Source organism: Gossypium arboreum, chromosome 3 (genome assembly GCF_025698485.1).
Source record: "Gossypium arboreum isolate Shixiya-1 chromosome 3, ASM2569848v2, whole genome shotgun sequence".
Classification (NCBI taxonomy): Eukaryota; Viridiplantae; Streptophyta; class Magnoliopsida; order Malvales; family Malvaceae; genus Gossypium; species Gossypium arboreum.
In genome coordinates, this window is record NC_069072.1 from 101702948 (window position 1) to 101712755 (window position 9808).

Consider the following 9808-nt stretch of genomic DNA (forward strand, 5'->3'; position numbering starts at 1 on the left):
GTAGGGAGGCGTCGCTATAGATGACAAACTCTTTGCGGACTCAAAGTTGCACTAGAATTGGGCCTTCATCAAATAAGTTTTCATTGATCAAAACTTTTTGACATTTCTCCGTCCATTCGAACTTAACATCCTTTTGGAGTAACCGTCATCGGCGTGGCTATCGTTGAGAAACCTTTACAAATTGTCGGTAATAACCAAGCAAGCCCCAAAAACTCTCGAACCTCGTAATATTTCTCGAGGCTTCCAATTAAGTATGGCTGAAATTTTATTGAATCGACTCAAATACCGATGCGAGATACCACATGACCCAAGAAGCTAACCTCTCTTAACCGTAACTCACACTTCTGAACTTAGCATATAATTGCTTATCCCGTAAAATTTGCAGCACCAACCTCAGGTGTTCAGCATGTTCGGTCTCATTTCTTGAATAGACCAAGATGTCATCAATGAACACGACTACGAATCGATCCAAATATGGTCTGAAGATCCGATTCATTAAATCCATAAATACCGCAGGGGCATTAGTAAGCCCAAACGGCATCACTAGGAACTCATAGTGACCATATCTCGTTCTGAAGGCAGTCTTGGGTACGTCCGAATCTCGGATTCGCAATTGATAATAGCCCGATCTCAAATCTATTTTTGAGAACACTGAGGCCCCCTTCAGTTGATCGAACAAGTCATCGATACGTGGTAACGGATATTTGTTCTTTATCATCGCTTTATTAAGCTGACGATAGTCGATGCACAGCCGCATGGTTCCATCCTTCTTTTTCACAAACAACACTGGCGCACCCCAAGGCGAACAACTCGGGCGACCAAAACCTCTATCCACTAATTCTTGCAACTGAGCTTTCAACTCCTTTAATTCCGTTGGTGCCATATGATACGGAGCTATCGAAATTGGAGTGGTACCAGTACCAATTCGATGCCAAATTCTATTTCCGAACAGTGGTAAACCCGCAATTCTTGTGGAAAACATTGGTATTCACAAACCACGACACGATTCGGGTTTCTTTTACGATTCCTTGTCATCAAGCACGACGCAAGGTACGCCGCACCCTTTTCTTACATATTTTCGGGCCAACATTGCTGATATTACGGTGGCAACCCTTTAAGTCCGTAGACTCAACCCGAATTATCTCATTATTCGCGACCTCAAATCGATAGTCTTGCTTTTGCAATTTACAACCGCGATCGTGCATGGTCAACCAATCCAAACCAAGAATAACGTCGAATTCATCGAACGGCAAAAGCATCAAGTCCGCCGGAAAACAAGAACCTCGGAACACTAGGGGACTTTTCTTGCACACTTTGTTGACAAGCACGTAATGACCCAAGGGTTTGACACTGAATTACAAACTCAAGAGACTCAATAGGCAAAGTCTTCTTTGGATGCTAAGGTTTCACATATATATGAATGAGTAGAACCAGGTCAATCAAAGCAATCACATTAGTATTGAAAAGAGTGAAAGTACCGGTAATGACATCCGGAGAGGCAGATCCTCGCATGCGCGTATGGTATAAGTCCTAGCAGAGCACGAGCCTCGGATCCGATGGTAACATCTCTAGATCCTCTCGACCGCCATCGACATTGCCCATATTTCTAGGTGGCCTACCTCGGCAAATGGTAGCACCGGGTTTCCACTCGACTTACATTCTGCTCAAGCATCCTCGGGCAATCCTTCATAAAGTGGTCGGCCGATCCACACTTATAGCGGAGCGATCACGAAACCAACAGCTCCCGAATGCCATTTGCCACAATGTAGACACTCGCCCTCTCTCGCGATCATTTCCTCCATGGCGATCAAGTGACTCGTGTGGTCACGGGGTCGATCGTGTCCTCGTCTAGAAAAGCCCAAACGCTCTAGACCGGCTCACATCATCTCGAAATCTCTTCGATGTTTGTTGAAGAGACTTTCCGAGGACCTCTTCGAATTCTCCGGTTCCCACATCACTTTTTGTTTCTCCTTTCTAAGCTCTTGACTTTACAAGCTCGCTCAACAAGTACTACGAACTCTCGTATCTCGAGAATGCCAACGAACATCCTTATATCATCATTTAGCCCATCCTCAAGCGTTTACACATAATGGCTTGGACGAAATGCATTCTCGCGGCGTCTGGCTAAGCCTCACAAATTTTCGTTCAGAGTCGAATCGACGAGAACCTTGCTTAAGATCAAGGAATTCCTTCGCTTTTGGTCGATGAATCTCGACTAATATACTTTTTTGAACTCGGTTTGAAAGAATTCCCAAGTCACTTGCTCTCTAGGCACCACAAAAGTCGAGTACTCCACCAATAGTAGGCGACTCGCGTAGCAAGGAGATGGTACACTTTAAGCACTCATCGGTGTACAAGATAGCTCATCGAGCACCCGGATAGTGTTGTCCAACCAAAATTCAGCTCGTTCGGCATCATCATCATCTGTAGCTTTAAATTCAGTGGCCCCATGTTTTCGAATCCTATCGACTAGGGGCTTACTTGACCTTATTTGGTCAGCTACCGGAGGTATTGTAGGTGCGGGGGTTGCATTTGTCGGGAATGTAGGTTGTGGAACAGCCGTGTTAGTTCGAATGTATTGGTTAAACCATTCGTTCATCACACTATAAAAGGCTTGCCTAGCCTCATCATTCGGATTGCTGGCCATAGGTTGAGAGTCCATGGCGCTGTCCCTTGTGCGGAGCAGCGCCACACTCTCCACATCATCGGCTATTGCTCGGTTGAGATCGGGATCCATTGCTATAAACAAACTCAAAGTCAAATTGTCAGAAATCACCACACTATCGATTCATCATTTAATGGCATGTATAGCTAGACCCCAAACACCTCACGGTAGTCCTAGAATCGACTAAACCGTGGCTCTGATACCAATAAAATTGTAACACCCCGATCCCGAGACCATCACCGGTGTCGGACACGAGGGGTTAACAAGCCAAGTCCACATATTTTGCCCACCAATTTGACATTTCCAGTCGGGCTGGAAAACTGCGTCACTGTCGCCTTAAAAATCATATCTCGAGTTTCAAAACTTGGAAACTGGTTTCGTAAATTTTCCCTGAATTTAGACTCATATATCCATCCATGGATTTATTTCTAGAATTTTTGGTCGGGCCAATTGGTACAGTTTATTAGTTAAAGTCACCCATGTTACAGGGATCGACTGCTCTGACCTTCGCGCGTTAAAACTTGAATATCTCTCTGTACAGGGCTTTAATACTGGTGCCGTTTGTTTCTAATAAAACTAGACTCAAAATGGAATCTGCACATATAAGGAATGACTCCTAATTCTTTCTGGATAATTTATAGTAGATTTTTAAAGTTGCGACAGGGGACCCAGAAACCGTTCTGGCCCTGTCTCACAATAGCTTTAATAACTCTTAACATGTAACTCCTATGACCGTTTCGTTTCTTCCATATGAAAATAGACTCATAAAGGTTCATTTACATAGCTTATTCACTATTTAATACCATTCCTACAAATTTTGGTGATTTTTCACATTCACGTCACTGCAGCTGGCAGCATCTGTTTTTAAGGTAGGTCTTACCTATTTTGTAGTCTCCATGAACCAACTAGTCTTGCCATACATAGGTTCACATATGATCATTTTAACCATACCAATGGCTGATCATGTGACCAACACTCCCAATTTCAATCCATAATCACGTCATGACACCATATATATATATATACAAACCGCAAATGGTCTAAGTTCGTACTTCACTTTTACGAGCCATTTTCGCATGGCCGTACACATATACATCACAACATATCTAAACCAACAAGGGGTAGTCCTATACATGCCATTTCAAAGTTCAACCAAAAATTATACCAAAATGGAGGCTTTGATAGTGTGGATGACTTCGACTTCAATGATCCCGAATCCGATCGCTAACGAGCAAAATCTATAAAACTGAAAGCCAAAGCAACGGAGTAAGCATTTTTTTATGCTTAGTAAGTCTCAAGCAATAAAAATCAGCTTTAACCAAAGCATTACATTCACATAGCCAAATGAATCATTTCATTAATACACATTCGCATAATCATACTTACTTCACAATCCCAACTCTTATGTTCATACACAAATAACGACCTAGTTAATGCCGATAGCTCATTTATCATTAGAGCGAATTTTCATGCACACTTACTCATAGTGTGTGGCACATACAACACATACCTTATTGTTGGGACTTTCACAAGTGTATTAACTGAAAATTTTCCAGCAAGTTCAAAATTCTCGAATCACATACCTTCGAGTTTATCCGGCTATAGCTGATCGTTCAAACGCCTTGGGACATAGCCCGTTATGGTAGCCCGCACAAAGGCCTTGGGACTTAACCGGATATCACGATTTGCACAAATGCCTTGGTCTTAGCCGGATTTAACAACTTGCACGAATGCCTTGGTCTTAGCCCGGATAAAATTACTAGCATAAATGTCCTCGGGACTTAGCCCGGATATCACAATTTGCTCATGCGCACACATACATCAATAATCATTACACATTCATGTTTCATTCTCGTTACTAAGGCTCAAACACAAACATATTTTTAGCATAATCGCCTTGGGACTTAGCCCGGTTTCATTCAATTGCTCATACACACATAAATCAATAATCATTACACATCCCTATCTCATTTCACATAATTCGAGTAGGGTCATTTCTTGAGGACTTACCTCGGATGTTGTCGAACGGCTTTGACGGCTATTCGACGACTTTTTCCTTCCCCTTGTCCAATTGTGGCCCTCTAAGCTCTTGAGCTAATTCAAACAAATTCAATTTATTAAAACCTCATTGTGCTAGCTTATGGCCGAATATGACAAGGAGTTTAAATGGTCATATGGCCACCCTTTAGCTTGAATACACAATGGTCATGCACATTTTATACTACATCAAGCAATTCATTCGAGCATCAAGGAAAAGCTAAGGCCATCAATAGGCTACCTAAGGCCGAATATACATGTCCATGTTGAGGCCAATTATGCACTTAATACCACACAAAAACAGCATGCATTTTACTAGTTAATGCTTTGCATATTGTAGCTCAAAACTTATAATATAGCATCAAGCACTCATATGTGTGCTAGGCCGAATGTGCTTGCAATTTCACAAACATTCTTCAACATCTTCTTCGTTAAACAAACATATTCATCACTTACTTCATAACCAAAACATCATGTGCAAACATATATATACATATATGTGCATGGTCAATTTCAAGGTGTCCATAGCCATCCAAAACACAAATTTTACTAACATGCAAGAAGCATGAACCATGCTCATGAATGCATCATGGCGAATACATCACAATCATGCCCCTTTCAACTTCAATCATGGTTAAACAACAAGAAAACTCAATGTCTTACTCAAGATGGCTACAAAGAAGTTTCAAGAGTAGACAATCCATCTTTGCATGCATCATCATCAAGCTTCGCACTTAGCATGCAATGGCTTTATCACAATAACAACCTTGGCCAAACACCATTTCCATGGCATAACAAGGATTTGAACCATGGCTAACATGCACATCAAGTTAGTAACCACAACATGCATGAAACTCCTAACACAACCTCATACATACCTTAATCTTGATGCAATTTTAGCCAAATCTCCTTCTAGATCTCTTCTAAACCAAGCATGAAGCAAAAATTCTCTTCTTCCTCTTAGTATTTTCGGCCAAAAAGGAGAGAACAAGGATGAACAAATTTTTTTTTGTTTTCTCTTCTTGGTTGCACGGCAATGGGGGAATGCTACTCTCACACACATTTTTTTTCATTCTTTTCTTACCCATGCTTATTTGTTTATTATTTCTCCCTAATGCCCAACAAAACATGTTTCATGACATGTTTAGCCCATATCTCTTTGTCATGGCCGCCACTAGCTTCTTTTGGGAAATTTGACATGCAAATCCTTTATTTTTGCATGCATGAGCAACTAGTCATCACACATTTCCCCATCATACTTTCAAAGTTCACTACTAGGTCCTTTCTAGTGAAATTCACCTTTATAACACTAAATCAATCATCAAAAAATGTCATACATGAGTACACACATATTATAGGCATCGAAATAAATTTTAAATTATTTTATGCCTCGGTTTTGTGGTCCCGAGACCACCTTCCGACTAGGGTCAATTTTGGGCTGTCACATGTATAATGTAGTGTATTAATGAGTTAAATTTTGTTGTTATAGACCCCGAGGAACAAATTCCGGAGGTCGATCGAGGTAAATGCAAGGTTTTGGAATAACTGAAACACAACTTTGAAAAGAATACCAGGTAAGTTTGGATAACTTAAAGTAAACCCCTAATAGGCATAATTGAATGATTTATGAATGCATGATGATTGCATCTATTATTAGCATGAAATATTATAGAAATTTATATTTGATGGTAACATGTGAAAAATGTCTCAGATGACGTTCACAAAGGGAATTTGATGGATACACCCTCATTGATATGTGTAAAGAGATCCTGCATGTGTTGTAGTAAGGATTTAGCCCAGACGGGTAATCCGTGATCTCAAGTATGAAAAGGATCTAACCTGGACAGGTGTTCCTTGAATGATTAAGCATCCCGAATAAAATGTGTGCAATATGGATTTAACCCGGACGGGTAATCCGATTAGGGTCTGAATTTAGCCTGGACTGGTAATTCAGATCTGAGCTCATTAAGGGTGTTTGTCATTATAAGGATTTAGCTTGGACTGGTAATCCCGACATCACCTTATGAGTTCATGATATGGGGGATTTAGCCTAGACTGGTAATCCTGCCATGAGATGTGAGGTTCGCGGGACTGCATATATGTGAAATGATCATTCATAAGAATTGACAGATAATGGGTATTCCATCGAGATTTCCTAGAAACTCAACGGGATTAATATGATGTATGTCAATAAGATGATGAATGATGAGCTTATCTACATAAATTACATGATGCTTTGTTATGTAACTAACTCATTCATTGAGTGCATGTGATAGGGAATCGTTTCATAATTGATGATTTCATAATTTAAATATGGATGTATGCTAATTACTCGGTAAGTTTACTTTCTAGTTATTCGAGCTTACTAAGCATGTAAATGCTTACCCCTCCCTTTTTCCCTGTCTCACAAAGCTCGAGGACTCGAAAGGATTGGAAGACGATTGGAGAGTCAACACATTATCAACTAGACAAGCCTTGGTATAAAGACTTTGTTGTTTTATTTAATGACATGTGTAGTATTTTTGAGTATTTTGTTATGTGTCATTTGATTTGCCAAATGAAGGCATGTACGAATATGTTTATCTCGTTGTATATGGCCATGAAAATTGGCTTAATTGAAGTAGGCTATGACCTACGAATTTATGCATGGTTTTATTTACAAGTGATGTGTCATTACCAGTTGGCAATGAGTTACATGAACGAGCCAATTTCGGATGAATTAAAGTGACATGGGAACCCATAAACACTAAGTGGGAAATAACCTATCATGTATGAAACCAATGATATGAGGTTTCCATACATCTAGTTTAATTAAGATTATTTACAAGTGTATAATTGTGTTTTACTTTGAATTTGGTAACCACTAAGCACAAGTACTAGAAGGGGTGACTAAATGTAACAGCCCAAAATTGGGTCTAGTCGGAGCAGTGGTTTCAGGACCACAAACCCGACGAGAAAAATTTTATTTTTATTATATTTTTATAGTCTATAAATTTATGGAAATATTTCGTAAAAATTTCGTTTCAAAATTTTGACGTTTGGGCACTCAATTTAGTTAAAAGGACTAAATTGTAAAAAGTGCAAAGGTTGAGTTCTTTATATATGAGGTGCCTAATTTTTATGAGCTTTAAATTGAAAGTCCTTATGTGATAATTAGTCCTTTAATAAGTTAGTGGATGGATATTTGTTTAGTATTTTTGAAATTTGGTTGAAATAAAAAGGGTAATTTTGTAAATTAATTAAAATGACCTAATAAGACAAAAATGATAAAAGCTATCATTTTTAAAAAATGATAAAAGCTATCATTTTTTAAAAATGATAAAAGCTATCATTTTTTTTCATTCTTTCTTCTTAAACCGTGGGAAAGAACCAAAAATGGCAGCCATGGATGAGCTCCATTCGGCTAAGCTTCTATGGCTTAAATAGGTACGGTTTTTGTCCTGTTTTTAATGATTTTCGTATTTTTGAGATCCCCGAAGCTTAAATTTTCTATTTCTACCAATTGATTGAAGAGAAATTAGATTTTAAAAATTTACCCATTCATGATATGGTTGTGTTTTGATGATTTATAGTAGATAATGAATGTTTGATGTGTTAAATACGAGTTTTATTCGATGAATTTTGGTAAAAATGTCAAAAAGGGGTTAAATTGTAAAAGTTATAAATTGGTCATAAGTGTGTGAATTAGTGAAAATTTGGAGTTGTCATAGAAGAGAAAAATGATCAGCATGTCTTAAGCCTTATAGAAATTGAATAAAAATGATTTTACGAGCCTAGGGGTAAAAGCATAATTTTTGAAAAGTTAGGGGGCATAATTGTAAATTTTCCAAAATTTGATATATGAATTGAATTGGTTAGTGTGTTGATAAAATGTGTTAAATAAGTGTTATTTGACATGTTAGATCAAGAAAACATGAAATTTTGGATTAAGATCGGGGAAGAACAAAGTTATGTGCTAAGTTAGGAAAGTTATCCGTTTCGGCATTTGAGGTAAGTTGGTATGATAATAATACTGCAATAATGTTGTAATTTATATTTAAAAGTTAAATTTAGTAAATTAATTGAATTATGTTAAATTAAATGTTTATGGTACCAAGTTTATGAATTGATTTAAAAATATGTCTATGGTACACGAAGTGCATTGAATTATCATACATAAATGTGATTTCTATGATTATGGATATTATGAGCAATTGTAAGTTCATATGATTTTTAATAATGCAATGTGTAATTTAATGTTATTGCCTTGATATTAAATGAGATGTAAGTTTATATCTAAGTAATACATCAATTTTACTTGTATTATGATATTTTATAATAATATTGGAAATATGTTTGTTGATAATTACTTGATTGGTGAAATTGTTGGAAAAGATAGAGAAATCTCGGTTGAACCTTCGGAAAGATTGGATGATACAGATGGTATGTAGCTAGGTCACATGTATGGTGCTGAGTGCACATCATGTGTACAAGAGAGCTACGAGACATTATGATGTAGCTAGGTCGCATGGGTGATACTATGTGTACACCATGTAGACAAGAGAGCTACAGGATATATGTAGCTAGGTCGCATGCGTGGTTCCAGTTGAAGGACACCATGTAGACAAGAGAGGCTAGGTCACATGGGTGGTACTAAGTGTTCACCATGTGTACAAGAGAGCTGAACTATATGATGGGTGGAGCTATGTGCTGAAACCACCAAGCATCGAGGATTGATCCGAAGTGTTCAACGGCAGACTTACTATGTACTGCTTTGTGAGTTTTGTGATGAATAAGTGCAGGAACTTGGTTATGTGAATGATGTGTTCTTTAAGTGACCGGGATGTGGTAAGGTTATAAACAAGTAAGTTATACATGAGGATGATTTTATGGTGACCTTGTAATCATGGGCCTATACTTGTGATGTATGAAATGTGGTGAAAATGATTTGTGATATGTATGTTAAAATGAGGCTAATACAAAGAAAGTGTGAAAGAGTAAATTAGCAATAAAACTGTTTTGGATAGTAGCAGTGATGTGACTTTGAAAAATCACAACAAATAGTAGGAATTTAATTAGAGGCTGAATGAGATATGAAATTAAATTTTATTGAGTCTATTTTCATAT